Consider the following 22,652-nt stretch of genomic DNA (forward strand, 5'->3'; position numbering starts at 1 on the left):
TCACCTTAATCCGAAGATAACCAAATCTTACACTCATTGCTGCTACAAAAGCTCCTCACACTGAACATATCCAAAACAATACTAATTAATAGTTAAAGTGATGACCCATAATCAAAGTTCCATTTCATACTCTCTCTCTCTCTCTCTCTCTCTCTCTCTCTCTCGCTCTAGTATAAAAGACCATTTTATACCTCCAAGGCTACACCCCACCCTAACATGACCTAATGCTAAAAAATGATCCATAACACCCTCTGATCGTATGCCATGTGGTTTGTATAAATTGGATACATTTCAAGTATAATAAACAACAACAAACTAACTGATAAAAATACAGAACAGGAAAGTAAAGAACATAAAGAATTTCACTAAATTGTCTTTCACCAAGAAAGGGTTTTGTCTTCACCAAGAAGACGGGTTCTCACAAAGACGGTCTCCAAGATGATTACAACACCAAGCCGTTCTACATTCGGGTTTCACCCTAATGTTGTATATATATATATATACACACACCCACACACACACTAAAATAATCTAGTGAATCCCTTAAATCAATGGATTGTATCTAATCTACATATAAACAGATCCTTATCACCAAGATATCGGATATGTTATCTATCTATATTTAGAGAGTGTAACTACATAATATACAAAGATATCTTCCTAATATATATATATATATATATATGTGTGTGTGTGTGTGTGTTATCTTCCTAATATGTATAAATGAGATCTTCCTAATATACAAAGATCACTAAGATCATGGGATCATGTTGACGTTGATCATTCTGGAGCTAACGTTGGCGTTGATGCTGACGTTGGCGTTGGCACTGGTGATGGTGATCAAAGTGTAATTCTATTTGACTCATCAGATTATAATGTGTGACCTTACAATCTCCCCTTATCTAATGATGTCAAAACTAATCTTTAAAAAGTTCTTCAGCTTTAACAAATCCCCCCCTGATAAGGTGTATGACTCTTACCAATTTTGGTTATCAGTAGTAGAAGTAGTAAGAGCAGCGGAAAAAATCAGTGTATCATGGGTTGCGGCGAACTAACAGATGATAAGGATATGATAGAATGTTGATATCATCGCCCCCTTAGATTTTACTCCCCCTTATATAATCAACATTTGAGTTTTTCTCCCTTAGATGTATAATCTTCTTTCAAGAGTGTTTACTATGAATGATCAAATAGCAATGTAGCATAACTATACTTTTCTCTTCCTTTTATGACAACATCAATATGTACTACCTTTTTTTAAGAATACAACAAATAATCCTTAAAGAAAACATCAAAAAAAGTTAGAGGATGAAATATGTGTATCACATTATTATGTTATTGCAATAGCAGATCATTTACATAGAGTTGTGTAATAGCCCAATTTTTCAAATAAAAATTTTCATTTAAATAATAATCCATGTTCCTTAATTGTAAATTCCAACCATTAAGTATTTCTCAAAAATCCATTACATCGATTAAATTATCAAAAGATTAGAGTGTCCATAAAAAAATGTTGGAGAGTGCGTGTTGCGCCATCATGTCAGGCCCTTGCCCTTAGATCCCGAAGTACCTGAACACAACCAACAAAATTGTAAGCTAATGCTTAGTGAGATCCTTATAACATACCACACATATAATCATATAAGTCCACATACGCCATGCATACAAACAAACATGTAAGGAAGCCATGGAAACCCTCCTTGGTCTTACTCCAGATGCCATGGGAACCCCTACATGGTCTTAACCAACTGTCATGGGAATCCCCACATGGTCTTCACACGAGTACATAACATATTGATAGCACTTCCACAAATGATCATTATAGCTAAATAACATGGGCCAGCCTTGGTACCTTCAACCCATTGGTATGGTGAGGAAACTCGCCTCAATCAGCTGAACACGAACGCTGCTTGTCTAATAGTCCGAAATCACATACTGAACAAAATACAATAAACCCTAAATTAGGATTATAACATAGTCTAATTAAAGATTCCAAACACCTAATCCCAAGTCCTTCCATAGTGGCCCAAAAGTCTTTCCTTTTCTAATGGGCCTAAGGTGCATGATAAAACTATTAATGGGCTATATAGCCCAATAAGTCCTTACCAAAACAATTATGGCCCAACTCAAAATATCAGCCGACAACTCTAAATGGGACCAGACCTAACACTGATTAAAGCCCACTATGCCTATAAGCCCACACAAAGCCCAAAATCCAACTGGTGTGCGTGCGCCTTACGTACCACTCCAGTACGCCCAACGTACTGACTGAGAAGTTATACGCTGATGTACGTACAACTTGCTACACACGGCGTACAAAACATGCTATGCCACCTAAAGCTTGAACACCACCTTCTCCTTGTTGAATGCTCTTTAAAAGGGCCACCAACACACTTTCTAAGCTCAAGAATCACATTCACAAGGAAATCTGAGGTTAAGGGACGATATAAGGCTATAGAGGCTGGTTAGAGTTGATGTGTTTTGAGCATTCTAACACTTCCTAAGTGTACATGCAACCCTAATAACCTTGGATCTATGTTTGTCTAATTATCATGCAAAGTTGTTTTCCAAGGTTATGAACCTATCTAGCATACATAGGGTACAATTTTCTTTGTATAAAAGATAGAACTACATACCTTGTTGTTGAAAGTGTTCCTTGAAACCTTATGAGCCTAGCACCTCAAGTGTGATGCCTCAAATGCTTCACACAACACCAAATGCAAAGAATAACTTGAGAGAATACTCTAACACATGCAAAATCGGCCAAGCCCTCTTGTTTCTTAGTGTAGCCGATTTTGGGGAGAGTTACATTGCTTATATAGTGTGTTACATTAGGTAAACCCTAATGTTCCATGACTCTTCATTTCTTGATCCATGGGTTAACTCCATGGAGCATCCTATGGGTGGAACCCAACTTGATAATCCATGGAGCCTCTTAGCCCACTATATAAGATATGGAAGATTTACTTAATCTACCTATATATCTAATTAGTTATCTTTTAATCACTTAATTAATTCTAAATTAATTCTTGATCAAAACTAATTAAATAATATTATTAATATATTAGAACTTATAATATATTAATAAACCATATGTGTTATTTCTCTCATTTAGTTTATCCAATTGCATGGTGCCATGCAACCCAAATGGACCATGCCGGGTCGGGTCAAGTATTTACCAGAAATAGTTATGGACTTAGACACCTTATCCAACAGTCTCCCACTTGGATAAGTCTAATAACTATAACTGCAATACTTCAGGAACCGATCGGCAATCGTAACTCTTTCAAGGTCTCTCGGAACTGAGAAGATGTTGATATGCCATTTAAGATAAGTGATCATATAATCCTCTGTTCTAGATATCAGCCGGACAGTTACATGGAACAATGTCTTACTTATTGTCCAACAATTTGTTTCCCGATTTCCAATTTGTTTGACAAAGAACTTAATTGAACACATCAACTTAGTTTTGACCAGGCCCGGTACATAGGTCAAAACAAAATCATCGAGGGGCCCAGATATCAACTTCTAATCCAAGAAGGAACAGATAAACTTCGACTCATATGTTTGTTCTACTACTAGTTGAATTATACACAAAAGTATGTTTTATAACATCGAGTTACCAATACGTTTTCGTACAATCAATGCATAATCAATTCATAGGCAACAAATCATATCTCTAGGTTTGAAGACTTATATGATATTACCGTCTCACGATCACTCGAGATAAAATTCCATGAAGTGATTCCAGTGAGCGTGGGTTGATTCCAATACTCAGAACTTATGAGCACTCATGAAGTGTTGTCTTATATCCTGACACCTACAACCAACTTCATGACAGTCTTACTTCATATCTACTTCCAACATATGAATGACTGTGGAAAGTTTGAATAATATGTGAAACCACAACATACTATTCTAGAAATCAAAACATGCAAAAGAAATTATAGTAAATGATTGACAAAAGATAGTAACACTTTACTCATAAATAAACACAACTTTTATTCATCATCAAATGTCAATTACACTTTACAAATTTCATAATTTATCTAACTACTAAAACTAATATCATCCTTCAGCCCTATGCTCCGAGCATGCTGGAGATGCTTAACCCTACTCAGTCCCTTCGTGAGGGGATCTGCTGGGTTCTCATCCGATGATACCCTCTTTGCCACGAGGATTCCTTCTTCTATGCGATGTCTGATAAAATGATATTTTCTGTCGATGTGTTTGGATCTCCCGTGATCCGTTGGTTCCTTGGCTAAGGCAACAACACTTTCACTATCGCAGAAAATTTCCATGGGCTCCTTTATAGCTGGTACTACTCCAAGGTCTCCTATGAAGTTCTTCAGCCATATTGTCTCCTTTGCTGCCTCGTTTGCTGCTATATACTCTGATTCACAAGTGGAATCAGCCACTGTCTCCTACTTGGAACTCTTCCAAGTGATAGCTCCTCCGTTCAAGGTAAAGACCCAACCCGACTGAGAGCGGAAATTATCCCTATCAGTCTGGAAGCCAGCATCAATATACCCTAGAACTCTCAAGTCATCACTCCCGCCGAGGATAAGGACCCAATCCTTAGTCCTCCATAAGTACTTGAGGATATTCTTTACCGCAGTCCAATGTGCCTTGCCAGGGTTCCCTTGATACCTACTAATCATGCTCAAGGCAAAGGCTACATCAGGTCGAGTACACTTCATAGCATACATGATCGAGCCTACTGTCGAAGCATAAGGCACTCAACTTATTTCTGCTATCTCAGCCTCAGTACTCAGGCTTTGTGTCTTACTCAATCTGGCATTACTCTGGATGGGTAACTCTCCTTTCTTGGAGTTCTGCATGCTGAATCTCTTCAACACCTTGTCCAAGTAGGTACTTTGACTAAGTCCAATTAGTCTTTTACTCCGGTTTCTCAAAATCCTTATCCCTAGAATATAGGCAGCTTCTCCTAGGTCCTTCATAGAGAAACACTTCCCAATCTAGGACTTAACTTCTTGCAGAGTTGGGATGTCATTTCCTATGAGTAGTATGTCATCCACATACAATACCAAAAAGCTAACTATACTCCCACTAGCCTTGACATACACAAAAGATTCATCTTCACTCCTAGAAAAAGCCAAATTCCTTGACTTTCTCATCAAAGCAAAGATTCCATCTGCGAGGTGCTTGCTTTAATCCATAAATGGATTTCTCAAGCTTACACACTCTATTAGGGTACTCGTTGCTGACAAAACCTTCTGGCTGACTCATGTAAACATCTTCAATAAACTTTCCATTAAGGAAAGCGGTTTTGACATCCATTTGCCATATTTCATAGTCATGAAATGCAACTATAGCTAACATAACCCTAATAGACTTAATCTTGGCTGCTGGAGAAAAGGTCTCGTCGTAATCCACTCCAGGAGTTTGAGAGAAGCCCTTTGCAACCAGTCGAGCCTTATAAGTGTGTACATTACCATCCATGTTGGTCTTCTTCTTGAAGATCCATTTGCCCCCTACAGTCTTACGACCTGGTACATTCTCAACCATGTTCCAAACTTGATTTCCATACATGGATTGTATCTCGCTATCCATAGCCTCTTTCCATTTAGCAGACTCAGGGCCTGTCATGGCTTCCGCATAGTTGTTAGGTTCATCTAGACCTACTAGTGTCTCATCACTAATAAGTGTCTCACCTTCCGCAATAATATGGAAACCATAGTAATGCTCAGGTGCATTCCTAACTCTCGCGGAACGCCTCAGAGGTACAGACCCATCAATTGGCTCAACAGGAGTTTCCTCCTCAAGTTGAGGGCTAGGGTTTGAGGTTCCTTCACCACTTGACTCTTGAAGTTCTTCAAGGTCAATTTGCCTCCCACTGTCTCCTTGGCTTATCAACTCTCTCTCTCTCGAAAGACTCCTCTTCTTGCTACAAAGACCACATTATCACTAGGTCTGTAGAAGAGGTAACCAAAGGATATTTGTGGGTAGCTGATGAAAATACACCTCTCGCTTCGGGGTTATAGCTTATCATGAGACTCGCGCCTCACAAAAGCCTCGCAGCCCCAAATATTGATGTGGTCTAGTTTGGGTACTTTACCAGTCCACATCTCGTGAGGAGTTTTGGCAACTTTCTTTGTAGGGACTAGATTAAGAATATGGGCGGCAGTCTCTAAGGCATACCCCCAGAATGAGATTGGTAGCGAAGCTCGACTCATCATGGAACGAACCATATCTAACAAGGTTCGATTACGCCTCTGAGCCACACCATTCAACTGCGGTGTCCTGGGAGGTGTCAATTGTGAGACAATCCCACATTCCCTAAGATAGTCGAGGAACTCTGAACTAAGATACTCACCACCTCGATCGGATCGAAGCATCTTAATGTTCCTGCCCAATTGATTCTCTACTTCCTGTTTAAACTCTTTAAACCTTTTGAAAGTCTCTGACTTATGCTTGATTAAGTAGACATATCCATATCTACTATAATCATCATTAAAAGTCAAATAATAACGATTAGCATCCCTTGTGGCATGTTTGAATGGTCCACACACATTCGTGTGCACAAGATCCAACAAACCTTCACCCCTCTCACAAGAACCTGTGAAGGGTGACTTTGTCATTTTTCCAAGTAAGCATGATTACAACTATCATCTGACTTTAGGTCAAATGACTCCAAGACTCCATCCTTTTGGAGTTGGCCTATGCGTTTCTTGCTTATATGTCCAAGACGACAATGCCATAATGATGCTTTATCCAAGTTATTATTATTAACAAAATCAATACACAATACATATTTCCTAAGTTATCAACCACATATATAGTTTCATACATGCCATCAAAAGGTACTACTTTAAAATAAAGAAGATATTAAAGAAAGCATTAATCGAACCAACTTCATTATCAAATGAAAAGGTGAAACCTTATTTATACAATGCATGAAAGGAAATAATATTTCTTGCCATTTCTGGCGAATAACAACATTTATTCAAATCTAAACTAAACCCACTACTTAGCGATAAAGTATAAACTCCAATCTTGGTGACAGGTGAAGCTTTCTTGTTTCCCATGATCAAGTTTATTCTTCCTTGCTCCACATTCTCACTTCTTCTTAGTCCCTACAAATCAGAACATATATGAATACCATAACTGATATCAAGGACCCCATGAGTTAGAATGGGTGAGTTATTAGATAAGATAATGTAAATACCTGCATGGTTGGGTTTAACTTTCCCATCCTTCACATCTTGTTGGTACTTTGGGCAGTTCCGCTTCCAATGTGCCTTTTCATAGCAATAGAAGCATTCAGCCTCTTTTGGGTTAGAAGAAGGAGTGACGAAACCTTTCTTGGTTCCACTTGAAGAAGAGCCATCAAGGGTCCTAGCCTTGGTACCCTTCGAAGAACTCTTTCTTTTCTTCCCTCGTCCTTTCCCCATTGCCAAGGCAGGGGCGAAGTTGGTAGGAGTAGGAGTAGTAACAACCGTCTTACCCTTAATACCACTTTCCGCAGTCTTTAAGAGTCCTTGAAGTTTGCTGAGAGTGACCTCTTCCTTGTTCATGTGGTATGTCATGCGGAATTGATCATAACATGAAGGTAAGGAGTGCAAAATAATATCTATTGCTAGCTCCTAGGGGAATTTCACATTAAGCTTCAGCAAGCGGTCCACAAATCTTTGCATTTTCTGCATGTGGCCCGTGATGGGTTCTCCATCCTTCATTCGAGTTGTTATCATGGAGGAGATGATTTCATACCTCTCTTGTCTTGCACTTTGATGGTATCTTTCCATCAAATCTTGGTGCATTTCAAAAGGGTAGAAGTCCTCATAGGAATTTTGGAGGTCGGATGTCATAGTGGCCATCATGATGCATACCACCTTGGTGGCATCCCTTTCATGTGCCCTAAAGTTAGCGATTTCTTTAGGAGTAGCAACTGTCTCATCAATCCCCTTAAGCTCCTTATCGAGGTCATATTCTTTGTCCTCATAGCAGGTAATCATTCAGATGTTTCTGATCCATTCATTAAAGTTGGATCCATCAAAAGTGACTTTCCCACACAAGTTCATTTGAGAAAAGGAGCCATTAGGATTAGAGCCAGAAGCAGCAGTGTTTGCATTCATCTGAAAAGAAGAAAAGTTTAGAAATAGAGATAGTCCTTAATAAAACACTCAAATGTAGTATTAAGGCTAGGACCCAATCACAATATATTATACTTAGAAGAGGTATGTCGTAATCTAAGTAATAACATATTTGAAAGGTAGGTGAATGACGATTCACGAATTTCCACCAAAGCCGAAATATTAAAAATATTTAGTTTGGTTCTTAGAAACTCCTAGATTCTTTTGAGATTCAATGAACTTTTCAAAGGCATGTTTCAATCTCGAGTGTGCCCTCCAAGTTTTGTGACTGGGATGTCGAGGATCACAAAACGAGGTGTAAAGTAACCATACAAATTACTTGGTACCCTTATTGTAGTACCCCTCAATCGATGTGTCAGTTAACCACACACGCTCCATCGATACTATGATAAACATTAAGTTACCCTTTACCTAGCTTGTTAAGTCCAAGTTAGTGTGCCGGTTAACCACACACGCTCCACTAACGACTTAGATAAAGTGTAAAGTGTAATTTCATGGATTAGCACCTTATTCACATTTTTCCTAAAGTAACTAAGATTGGGAATTTAATAAAACATTTAGTTACTTTATAATTATCATTATACTTTTAATGAGAATTTATAAGTCTTTGTCCTATCCGTTCGGCTAACGACCCTCCACCAGTCAAGAAACTGGTGGGTGAGAGTGGACACCCATTAAGTTGCCATTTTATAGGCAACAACGTTATACCCACCTTATAGACTGGCTTTGTGAATGAGGCGTACTAGCGGTAAGACAACTTTGATCTTATACATATATATATATATATATATATATATATATATATATATATATATATATATATAATTATTAAATTATAATATTATAAGTATAAGGGTTGAATTTTAACTTTTAAAATTCTAAGGGTTGGAACTAAAGTTTTAATCAAGACTTTACTTGTTCCAAAACTTGAGGGCAAGTTTTGTAAACTTTCAAAACTTTTCATTTCTTGTAACTTATGAGTTAATTAGAGTATTAAAAATGAAGACTCTTCATTTTTATAACCCATATGTTCTTTTAATGGTTTTTAAAACAAAGTGACTTTTGGTTTTCCATAACTTGAGGACAAGTTATGGACTCCATTAAAACACATTATGATCATGAATTAATCTACCACATAGGTTACAAATAATTCCTATGATCATCTAAACATCATAAGAACAAGAACATGAATATGAACACTTTCATGAATCAAAAATTACACTTAAAACTTTGTAATTTTGATAATTGTCATTGTAAACGGATTAGCATAAGCATTACACCATCTAAAACATGTTTTCAAGTACCAAAACAATTTAGGGTAATGTTTCTAGTCCATTTCCAGCAACTAAAATCGAAATTCTGAACACATCAGCCTCTACTCGTCGAGTGCAAGAATAGACTCGACGAGTAGCTTGCATTTGTGCATGGAATCGTCGAGTCCCCCATGGACTCGGCGAGTTCATACGAGCAGAAAACAGAAAAACGATTTTTTCAAGCAGTTTGCACAAATAATCAACAAACGAGCCTAGGCTCTGATACCACTGATGGGTTTTGAGCATTCTAACACTTCCTAAGTGTACATGCAACCCTAATAACCTTGGATCTATGTTTGTCTAATTATCATGAAAAGTTGTTTCCAAGGTTATGAACCTATCTAGCATACATGGGGTACAATTTTCTTTGTATAAAAGATAGAACTACATACCTTGTTGTTGAAAGTGTTCCTTGAAACCTTGTGAGCCTAGCACCTCAAGTGTGATGCCTCAAATGCTTCACACAACACCAAATGCAAAGAATAAACTTGAGAGAATACTCTAACACATGCAAAATCGGCCAAGCCCTCTTGTTTCTTAGTGTAGCCAATTTTGGGGAGAGTTACATTGCTTATATAGTGTGTTACATTAGGTAAACCCTAATGTTCCATGACTCTTCATTTCTTGATCCATGGGTTAACTCCATGGAGCATCCATGGAGCGTCCTATGGGTAGAACCCAACTTGACAATCCATGGAGCCTCTTAGCCCACTATATAAGATATGGAAGATTTACTTAATCAACCTATATATCTAATTAGTTATCTTTTGATCACTTAATTAATTCTAAATTAATTCTTGATAAAAACTAATTAAATAATATTTTTAATATATTAGAGCTTATAATATATTAATAAACCATATGTGTTATTTCTCTCATTTAGTTTATCCAATTGCATGGTGCCATGCAACCCAAATGGACCATGCCGGGTTGGGTCAAATATTTACCATAAATAGTTATGGACTTAGACACCTTATCCAACAAGAGTTTAGTCCCAATGAATTAAGGATGCTTAAATAGGTATCAAGTCCGAAAATTAGGGTTTTGACCATTAGTCACGTACTTCCAACACACCCCATGGTACACCCCGCGTGCATGCCAAACCTCCGCGATCATCCATACTTAGTATGCTAAGTGTACTCCTGGATTACTCCCAATATACTAAGGGACCATTATGAGATAATTTTTATTTCAAGGGTATAAAGGGTAATTACCTGATTTGGAGTCTTACAAATCTCCCCCACCTGAACTAGACTTCGTCCTTGAAGTCCGCGGATGCAAACAGATCTGGGTAATGCTCTCGCATCTCATCCTAAGGCTCCCATTTCCATTCCGAGTGCTTTTGGGGCTGCCATTGCACCTTCACTAGATTCACCTCTTTGTTACGACGAGCCTTAATCCTCCTATCCAAAACTATAATGGGCTTCTCAACATAGTTCAGACTCTCATCCACCTGAACGTCGTCCAAAGAAATAACTGCAGCCTCATCTAAAACACACTTCCGAAGCTGAGACACATGGAAGGTGTTATGAATCTGACTCAGCTCATCCAGAAGATCCAGTCGATAAGCAACCCTATCAACTCAGTTAGAAATCCTGAACGAACCAATAAATCGGGGCCCCAACTTGCCCTTCTTCCGAAATTAAATGAAACCCTTCCAAGATTACACCTTCAACAAAATAAAATCTCCCACCTGGAACTCGAGATCCGAACGACGCCTGTCAGCATAACTTTTCTGACAGATCTGCGCAACTCGCAACCTGTCACATACCTACTGAATTGACTCAGTAGTCTTAAGCACCACGTCGGTGATTCCCATGACTCGATGTCCAACCTCACCCCAACAAACTGGAGTTCTACGCCTCCGACCATACAACATATCAAACGGGGGTCGATCAATACTAGCATGATAATTGTTGTTGTATGAAAACTATGATAGTGGGAGATAAGTATCCCAACTCCCTCTGAAATCCAATACGCAAGCCTGAAGCATATCCTCGAGCATATGAATCATCCGCTCGCTCTGAACATCAGTCTGGGGGTGGTAAGAGGTACTGAAATACAACTGAGTATCCAACTCTTCATGAAACTTTCTCTAGAACCTGGAGGTGAATCGAACATCGTGGTCAAAGACCACAAATACCAGTACTCCATGCCTGACCACCACCTCCCGCACATAAATATCTGCTAATTTCTCGGCAGAGATACTCTCGGAAATTGGAATAAAATACATACTCTTGGTCAATCTATCCACAATAACCTAAATGGAGTCCACAACCTGAGCCATCTTAGGCAAGGGCTGAACCTTGACATGGGGACTCTAATGCTTGGCTTTGACCTTCCTGAAGGTCAAACATTGTTCAACAAACCATGCAATCTCCCGCTTCATGCAGGGCAACTAATAACTCAACCTCAGGTCTCAATACATCTTTGTGGCCCCTTATGGATAGAAAACTTGGATTTGTGCGCCTCCTCAAATATCTTTTGTCTTGTACCCCTGAACATCGGTACCCAAACTTTGCCACACTGAGTCAGAAAACCACAACTGTCTCGAACAAATAGTGGAATCTACCCCCGAATCCGCTTAACCTTCCAGTTCTCCTTCTTTAGTCCCTCCACCTGAGCTTCCTTGATCATATCCAATAGAGGTGAAATCATGATCATCCTCAGGCAAACATATCGAACCAGATCACTTGCCGCCTTACGGCTTAAGGCATCGGCCACCACATTGGCCTTCCTGGGATGGTAAAAAATCTCGCAATCATAATCTTTTACTACATCAAGCCATCTCCTATGTCACATATTTGGATTCTGCTGGTCCATAAAATACTTCAAACTTTTGTGATCAGTGAAAATGGTGCATCATACACCATATATGTGACATCCCCAAAATCACAGCCAGAAAAGACCGGTTTTGTTTATACTTTATTTCAAAATCAGAGTAATCTTTTAATAAAAGAATTGCGGAATTTTTCCCAAAACAATATTATGATAAAGATTTATCAAAAGCATTTCCTTAGAAATGTATTTCATTAAAATACTCGGGATGTCATGTTCGATACAGTACATAAGTATAAACAATACAGTATAAGCCTTACTACATTATTTCATATCTACAGGCCTATATCCATAATCCCTCGTCCAAAACATCACATCTATGCTCATGCGCCACTACCTTTAATACAAGAAACTGAGTGGGCCAGGCTTGGGAGCCTGGTGAGCACATAGGGTTTTCAACCCACAATAAATAAGTTTATTAATTTCATCAATCAACAATAACCCGATTACCCGTTCCCGTTATCCTCACTTTACGTCCCTAAACACCTATCCTAAGGGACCTAGCCTAAGGATCATCATCGGGATGGACACCACTGCTAAGGGGATTCCTCAGCAATAAATGTCCTAAAGGCAACCATGTGGGAGATGGAGTACACCGGTGAACACATCGTTCACAAACACCTACAGGTTGCGAGCCTGCTAGTGCCACTGGACTATCTAGAAGAGTCTGTGGTCGTCATCCATACTCCGCTAGATGACAGAATCAACAACATCAACATCGAGGCCTCTCATCATTTTATCACACATCACCTATTACATCTACCCATGTTTTACCCCAACATTTTCGTAGATATAAAATACATATACAGTTTAAATCATTGAAAACATGTATAAAAACGTTCATCCAGCATAGATAGCAAGTATTCAGATAATATGCACACATAGCACGTAATTTATATAAAATACTTCATATCTATGTGTAAGCTGAAAGTAACTATGCACTCACCTAAAAGGTGGTGACTCAGCACTCGGACAACGCTTCGATACTCTCAAAACGATTTTCCTTCGATAAAATCCAGTATCAATACCACTAGGGTTTAGTCTAACGATAACCGCGACAAATTAATAGTCTGACTATTATTATTATTATATAAGCTTTAATAACACTCAATATAACTCATAATAATAGCCCAAATAAATATTTTAAGGACCTAATAACATTCCTATAATTATTTGAAAGCTATATTAAAATTTCGTAAGCGTAGCTCACTTACAGCGAATTTTATCGAAAACCAGAACTTAGTTGGAGCAGCGTTTCGAAACCGAAACACTCCTTTTTCTCAGGACTCCGGGAGCCTCGGGGCTTCCTTAGGGTGCTAGGGGGTTTATCTAGGGTTTAGGAGTGGTTTGCGGTCTTAGAGAGAGAAATATTTTAGATAGAGAAAGAGATTTGGTATGAAAAATGAAGCTGCCTTCGGCCCAATTTATAGCCCGCGAGGCCTCGGTACGTTGGGCGTACCTCGGACCTACGCTGGGCGTAGTGGCACGGATAAGGCTTCCAGTTGTCTCGCACATGGCTCGTTCTCGGAGTGGATAAGAGCGAAGGTACGTGGGGCGTACAGAATTCGGACGCTGGGCATAATGCAAGGTGACGTGTCATCATCCGAAGCGACGACCGTGGGCTGCAAGCCACGGCCAGGATTAAGCCACGTCATCAGTCCATGCATCAGCTTCACAAATTCATTTTCCAAATTTAAAAATTCGTAACTTTCACATATGAGCTCCGTTTTCGATGTTCTTTATATCCACGCGAAGGTGGGAACGTACTCTACAACTTTCATTTAGACTTCGTCGGCTAATTTTGACTCGATTTAAAATTTTATATTATTAACAGGTGAAAGACCCCAATTTTCGTATTTTTGAAAGACCCAAACTTTCATATTTCACATTATCATTACTCCAAAACATGCTATTTGCATATTCATAAAAGCAATATTTTACATTGATATAAAGGATTTACAAACTATTGGATACAAACCTTATATTACAAAGTGTTATATATATTACATAACTACGCAAGATATTGTAATTTATACAAACATAAAAAGTAGTACAAAAGTACTATTACAAACTATTCTACATCTTTCAATAGTATGTAAACATACTAGTTATTTATCACTTGCAATTGTTAAACATTGATAGGGTAAGCGGTGATGCTTAGTGAGTTCAAAAATAGATACAATATAATGTTATGCCATATATATACACTTCAATGTGGCAAAGCAAAGAGGAACAACAATATGTATGTGAGATCATGTGACAAGCGTTCATATCAATCAAAGACATTATTCAAAGATATTCTTTTCAATTCTTGATATACATCAATAAGGATTTGTCCTAAATGGAATAGATGACATGTAATTTCTGATTAACCTCTTGTTAGATTTCAAGCTTATAGTCCTGTCTAACCATTTGCCAATGCCATAGAATAGAAGTCATTCTCTTACGGAGACATGCTCTACATGGCTAGAGGCTACGTACCTGTACCAATGTGAATCTAAGTCCTTTCACTGATCACATGGTCAAAGGTATTATAATTGCTATAAACATAGCGAATAACACAAGAAAATAACTCAAAATGATAATACTGAAAAGCACATAGCACATATAACACATAACATACAATTGTTCCTATATATTGAACTCACCTTAAGTTAACCGGGGGTTAAAATAGTAATTTGGACAAAACTTTGGCTTTAAATATGGCCTCCTATGTTGAAAACCGGGAGCTTGATTGAAAACCAGGCTCTGCGAAGGTAGGGCTTCAAAACCGAAAAGATAAAATTTCCGGGCTTCTCGGGGGTCTCGGGACGTGTTTCGGGTGCTAAAATTGATTTCGGGGCTTCGGGGAAAGTCAATATGAAGAAAATATGGAAAGAGGGGCTAAAAGTGGCAAATTTCCAAAGTTAGTCGGAAGATCTCACAGGTCCTCTTTTATAGGACCGAGGTTCGGAGCTGGCTTAAGCAACGAAGGGCTTGGTGGAAGCAGCGGAGCGAAGCAGGTGGCGCGAGAGGGGAGGCTCAGATGCGAGGTTCGGCTGCGAGGCTGGTAGGCAAGGCGTGTCTCGCTCCTGCTGGACCTCGGCTTCGCCGAATCAGGGAAGAACACGCGTCGGTCTCGGAAGCAAGCAGCGAAGCAGCTCGGTGGCGAAGGCGATGTGATGTAACGCCTGTATTTCTGGGCTTGCCATTTTTAGCAATGTAATAGTCTAGGTTAACCTTTGTAACCCGTTTTGAAGTAATAGAAGTGTATTATTTGAGTATTATGTGTTTTGTGCTTAATTGCTTAATTATGTGGTTTGATTAATTAAAAATAAAAATAAGCGTCAAAATTTAAGTGTAAAATAAACTTGATATCTTTAGATAATGTTCTAGTAGTTGAAACAAGGTTTCCGAAGATATAAAGAATGCCGAAATCCGAGTTATAACAAGGAAGTTATGACCTGTCGAAGTTTCGCGATAGAACCGGCACCGATGAATGACGTAAAAAGTGGAATTTACGTTAGAACGATATTTAGCCTTAGTGATCTAAACGAGAATCGAAGATCTCGTTGTTAGTATCAAAGCGATAAAAAGTTAGGCGAGAACGGACGTCAAACGAAGAAGTTATGAATTTATAACGAAATTTTCTGTCCCGGCCTATTAAAAATAAATAATAAAAATAAATTCAAAATTAGCCGATGGAGTCTAAATGAAAGTTTTAGAGCGTAGTCTCACCTTCGCGTGGATATAAAGAACGTCGAAAACGGAGTTCGTATGAAGGAGATATGAATTTTCGAAGTTTATTAAATAATTAATAATTAAATTTAATTATAAAATCTGGCCTTATCCGAAGACGAGTCACCGGATTCATCTGGAGTACGCCCCGCGTACTCAAGTACGCCCCGCGTACAACAAGAAGTGTCGACACTTCGGATGACGCATGCAGTGACGACTTCGGAGCCCTGTACGCCCCGCGTACGAGGAGGTTCCAGCCTCCTATAAATAGGATGCGAGGATTCCGGGTATTCTTGCTCATTTCTTCTCCTCTTCGTGTCGAAGCTCTGCGTTTTTACCCCCGAAGCCACCCCTAAGCCCCGGTAATATTCCCAAGTCCCGAAGCAAGTCCCGAGATCCCGAGAAGTGCGGTTTCTGAGCCGAAGCTCTGCCCGCGAGAAGTTCGATTTTTGTAGAGGTCTTCCAGATCTGCTGAGGATTACTACTTTTGCAAGTCGTAGTGATGTCCGATCATCTTTTGATCAGGTGAGTGTATACTACCTTTCATAAACGCAATAATAATAGAAGTATGGGTTGAGTGTATTAAGTATATTGTTGTTTATATGTGTGAGTGTGTTGTTACTTTCTCCTAACGTATATTTATGAAGTATTTTTATACGAGATACGTGTTATGTGTATATTTGGTTGTTATGTGTGTGAAGGTATATTCACTTTCTTCTATCTTACAGATCTGGTTATTTCTATATGAAATACGTGTCATGTGTGTGTGCCTCATCTGTCATATGGAAAATGTATTGATCAAGCATGCTATACAGGTTTTGAAAATATGTATAAAAATGTATGTTTTTATCTACTAATATGTTGGGTAGAACATGGGTAGATAGTTGGTGTGTAATAAACAGATGAGAGGCCTCGTTGTTGTTTTGATCTAGTCATCTAGCGGAATTTAGATGACGACCACAGACTTTTCTAGACAGTCTAGTGGAACGCTAGCAGGCTCATAACCTGTAGGTGTTAATGAACTTGGGTGTTCATTCGCTGTATTCCATCCCCCTCATGGTTGCCTTATTTGACTTATATTGCTGAGGAACCCCCGCAGCATGTGTTTTCACCCCGATGAAAATATTCTTAGATTAGGTCCCTTGTGTTAGTTAGTTTAGGGACATAAAGTGAGAATAACGGGAATGGGTAACTGGGTTATCGTTGGTTGATAATAATTAATTTAATTATTTATTGTGGGTTGAAAACCCTATATGCTCACGAGGCTCCCAAGCCTGACCCACTCAGTTTTATTTGTATTACAGGAAGTGGCGCAAGGGTGTAAGATGGATGAACCATCAAGTTGTTTTGTTTACAAATCTGTATATGTAAATATTTGTTGAATGACTTGTAATGTTATCGTTTATGCTTATTGGTCTATATCGGAACATGACACCCCGAGTTTTGATTATATAATGATAAATACATTTCTTTTATGAAATGCTTTGGTAAACATTGTTTTATCATGTTTTGTTTTTGGGAACAAATTCCGCAACTCTTTCAAATCAAAAGGATTTACTCTGAATTTATTTTAAAAGCATAAATGAAAATCGGTCTTTTCTGGCCGAGATTTTGGGGATGTCACAGTTGGTATCAGAGCATTAGTTTAAGCGAACTAGGAATTTTTAGGATTTCTGGACTTAAACTTAGAATGCTAAGTGAAATTTTGAGATGTGTGTCTGTTACATTTTAGACAAGAGCACTAGTTTATTTTAGGAAAGTTGCCTAAAATGCTTTATGTGCTAAATGTTATATGTTTCCATATATGATATTATTTGTTCGGATCTATGGTTTGTTGCCGACTGGATCTAGGAACTGTATGTGTGTAGGATTCTAAGCGTACGTCTACGATATTTGAACTAGCATGTAAACGTTTCGCAGTGATAAGGATGATTTGAATATTTATCGTGAATGAGGATCTAATTTCACCTTATTTGGTGTGTAGATCAAAAATGGTGAGAACAAGAAGTGGAGTTGGAAATGCTGATTAAAACAGGAATCAACCACCAGTGATTGAGCAAAGACCTGTCGTAGCAGCAGCACCCGAGCCAATAACAATGGCTGGTGTACAAATGATGATTCAAACAATGTTGAATCATCAAATGGATGAAACTAGACGGTTGCTTCAACAGAATCGTGAAGAACTGCCAATTCGTGTAGAAGAGCCTGAATTAAATGAAGGGCACTCGGAAGGTGGAAACTTTAGTGGGTCTATTGGTCAAGCCAACCCACCGATAGATAGGCGAGACAACCATGATGGAAGGAATGAAGGAATGGGATGCAAGTACAAGGACTTTCTAACTTGCAAACCATCGACCTTCAATGGAAAAGAGGATCCGATAGGAGTGATGGATTGGATCTCTGAAATGGAGTTAGCCTTCATGACTTGTGGCTGCAGAGGCAAGTTGCAGACTATCTATGCAGTGCATCAGTTCCAAGGTGGAGCCGTTCGTCGGTGGAACACTCTAGGGAAGACTTTGAGCCCAAATGAGCCACTGCAATTGTCATGGGTAGAATTCTTGGTGCAGTTCAAACGCAAGTTCTACTCGGCTCAAAATCTATTGGAGCTAGAGAACAAGTTTCTGACACTAACGAAAGGCGGCATGTCAGTTGATGAATACACCAATAACTTCACCGATAAAATGGAGTTTGCCTTGCGTATCGTTCCAGACGAGCTGAAAAAGGTGGATTGGTATGCGAAGGGACTCCCATGGGAGTATGAGGTGCCAATACGTTAGGCACATACTCTAGAGGCAGCTATCTGGGCTGCCAAGTCTGTTGAGAACATGATAAAGGGGAGAACCACCAACAAGGTTGAGGTTGGTGAGAAGAGGAAGTTTGAGGGAACATCTGGTTCTGGTAAGAAAAGCAAATTTTCGAAATCTGATTCGAAAAGGTTTGGTGGGGGAAAAGGAGGAGAGGCGAAGTGGTGTGAAAAGTGTAAGAAAAAGCACTTTGGGAAATGTAGCGAGGATGTAACCTGCTACAAGTGTGGGAAGGTTGGACATTTTGCCAATGAATGTCCGAACAACAAAAGGATGTGTTTTGGTTGTAATGAAGAGGGGCACATTTTGAAAGACTGTCCGAAGAAGAAGGAGGCAGCTAAGCCCGACATTCCACCAAAGCCGAAGGCGAGAGCATTCCAGATGACACTGGAAGCTGCTAAGGATGAAGCTGATGTCGCTTCAGGTACCTTTCTCGTTAACAATTTGCCTGTCCAAATTTTATTTGATTCTGGAGCCAACTACTCCTTTATATCGCATGAATTTGGTAGAAAACTAGCCTTGCCTGTTGATAGACTAGATAATGCTTTATTAGTCGAAGTTGCTAGTGGCAAGTTTGTACCTGTTAGCCATCGTATGAAAAACATCTTAATCGACCTTAATGGGAATAAGTTCCACGAGAAATTATTGCCCATCGAACTTAATGGTTTCGACATCGTGTTGGGAATGGATTGGCTTAGTGCCAATTATGCCGAGATATTGTGCAAGAAGAAGATAGTTAAAGTGAACCCGCTTGGGAAAGATTCATTTATGGTGTATAGGGAAAAACGCCGAGTGAATTCTGGAATCATTTCCCTAATGAAAGCCAGAAAGTGTTTGACCAAGGGATGTACATCATATTTAGCATTCGTGATTGATGCTAAGAAGGAAAAGAAGGTGATGCAGAGTATTCCTGTGGTGTGTGATTATCCGGAAGTATTTCCCGAAGATCTTCATGGATTACCACTTGATAGACAAGTAGAGTTCAGAATAGACTTGTTACCAGGAACAACGCCAATAGTAAAAGCACCTTATCGATTAGCACCGATGGAGATGAAGGAGCTGATGATGCAACTTCAGGAGTTATTGGACAAATGTTTCATTAGACCTAGTTCATCACCCTAGGGAGCTCCGGTGTTATTCGTGAAGAAGAAAGATGGAAGCATGAGGATGTGCATTGATTACCGAGAGCTGAATAAGGCAACAATAAAGAATAGATATCCGTTCCCAAGGATTGATGACCTGTTTGATCAATTGCAAGGTTCGAGCTATTTCTCGAATATCGACCTAAGGTCAGGATATCATCAGCTGAAAGTAAGAGAGCAGGATATAGGGAAGACTACATTCAGAACTAGATATGGACACTACGAGTTCTTGGTTATGTCGTTTGGACTAACCAATGCTCCGACAGCATTCATGGATTTAATGAATAGGGTTTGTAATCCGTTCCTTGATAAATCTGTGATAGTGTTCATAGACGACATTCTGATTTACTCAAAAAGCCAGGAGGAGCATGGCAGACACTTGCGAGAAGTGTTAGAAGTCTTGAAGAAGGAGAAGTTGTATGCTAAGTTCTCCAAATGTGATTTTTGGATTCGAGAAGTCCAATTCTTGGGTCACATGGTCAACCAAGAAGGGATAATGGTTGATCCAGCAAAGATTGAAGCTGTAATAAAGTGGGAACAACCAAAAAGTCCCACGGAGATCCGAAGCTTTTTAGGATTAGCCGGATATTACCGAAGGTTTATCCAAGGCTTTTCTTCGATCGCTAGTCCGTTGACAGCTTTGACCCACAAAGGAGTTACTTATGCTTGGAGTGATAAGCATAAAGAAGCATTCAAAAAGCTAAAGAAGAAGCTATGCGAGGCACCGATACTTTCTCTACCCGATGGAGTTGAAGACTTCGCTGTTTATAGCGATGCGTCTGGTGTTGGATTGGGTTGTGTTTTAACCCAAAGAGAAAAGGTGATAGCATATGCGTCTCGACAGCTGAAGGAGCATGAAAAGAATTACCCGACTCATGATTTGGAGTTGGCAGCGGTAGTTTTCGCTCTGAAGATATGGAGGCATTACCTCTATGGCACGAAGTGCAAACTTTTCATTGATCATAAGAGTCTCCAATATCTCTTTAATCAGAAGGAATTGAATATGAGGCAACGACGCTGGCTGGAATTACTCAAGGACTACGACTGTGAGATACTTTACCATCCCGGTAAAGCTAATGTTGTTGCTGATGCTCTCAGTCGGAAAGTCAATCTTGAAAGGAAAAGACCAAGAGCGGTGAGAATTGAAGTTGTCTCGACTATTTTAGAAAGTATAAAGAAAGCTCAAAGAGAAGCTTCTGAGAAGAATGACCGGAAGGAGGAACGTTTGGGCAAAACGTTGGTGTTTGGTACCAACGGTCATGGACTGAAGGTATTCCAGGATCGGATTTGGATACCTAAGATAGGAGGAGTCAGAGATCTTCTGATGGAAGAAGCTCACAAGACCATGTACTCGATTCATCCCGGTAGCACTAAAAAGTATAGGGACCTGAAACCCTACTACCGGTGGCCGACGATGAAGCTTGATGTTGCAAAGTATATGGCAGAGTGTGTGACGTGTGCGAGAGTCAAGACACAACATTAGAAATCGTATGGGAGTTTAGAACCTTTACCTGTGCCTATGGGTAAGTGGGAAGACATTGCTATGGATTTTGTCGCTAAACTGCCCAGAACAAAGAATGGTCACGACATGATTTGGGTGGTCGTCGATCGATTCACTAAGAGTGCGCATTTCATAGCAGCCAGGGAGAAATGGTCTATGGAAAAGCTTGCGAATTCTTATGTGAAGGAAATTGTGAGACTTCACGGTGTTCCGCTAACGATTGTATCGGATCACTATAGCCGTTTCACCTCAAGGTTTTGGAAAAGACTACAAGAGGAAATGGGTACCAAGTTATGTTTAAGTACAACTTACCATCCGCAGACTGATGGTCAGAGTGAAAGAACGATACAAACACTTGAAGATATGCTGAGAGCATGTACCTTGGAATTCCTAGGTAACTGGGATGAACATTTACCATTGGTAGAATTTTCCTATAACAATAGTTTTCACTCGAGCATTAAGATGGCACCTTACCAAGCTTTGTATGGACAAAAGTGTCGTACGCCGTCTTGTTGGCTTGAGGCTGGGGAAATGCAGTTTATGGGACCAGAGTTGGTTCATCAAACTGTTGAAAAGTTGAAAATAATTAGGGAAAGGATGTTAGCAGCTCAAGATCGTCAAAAGAGCTATGCTGACAAAAATCGAAGACCGATGACTTTTGAAGTTGGAGATTCGGTTTTGCTTAAAGTCTCGCCGTGGAAGGGACTTATAAGATTTGGTAAAAAGGGAAAGTTGAGTCCAAGGTTTATTGGACCGTTTAAAGTTCTTCAGAGGATTGGGAACCAAGCTTACAAGCTCGAACTACCAGAAGAACTGAATGGAATTCATAACACTTTTCATGTGTGTTATTTACGGAAGTTCACGGGGGAAGTTCCCGACATGATTCCACTTTCGGAGTTGAGAATCGATGAGAACAAAAGGTTGATTGAAGAACTAGAGGAAATTGTTGACCGAAAGACTAAGAAGTTGCGACGCAAGATGGTCGAGTTAGTGCTTGTCCGATGGAAACACACGAATGGGCCGAATCTCACCTGGGAGACGGAGAGTGACATGACGGGTCGCTATCCGCATTTGTTTGTTAAGGTGTGATTCCGGGGACAGAATCATTCTAAAGTGGGGAGAATTATAACGCCTGTGTTTCTGGGCTTGACATTTTTAGCAATGTAATAGTCTAGGTTAACCTTTGTAACCCGTTTTGAAGTAATAGAAGTGTATTATTTGAG

This window comes from Lactuca saligna, chromosome 3 (genome assembly GCF_052625555.1).
Source record: "Lactuca saligna cultivar CGN05327 chromosome 3, ASM5262555v1, whole genome shotgun sequence".
Taxonomy (NCBI): Eukaryota; Viridiplantae; Streptophyta; class Magnoliopsida; order Asterales; family Asteraceae; genus Lactuca; species Lactuca saligna.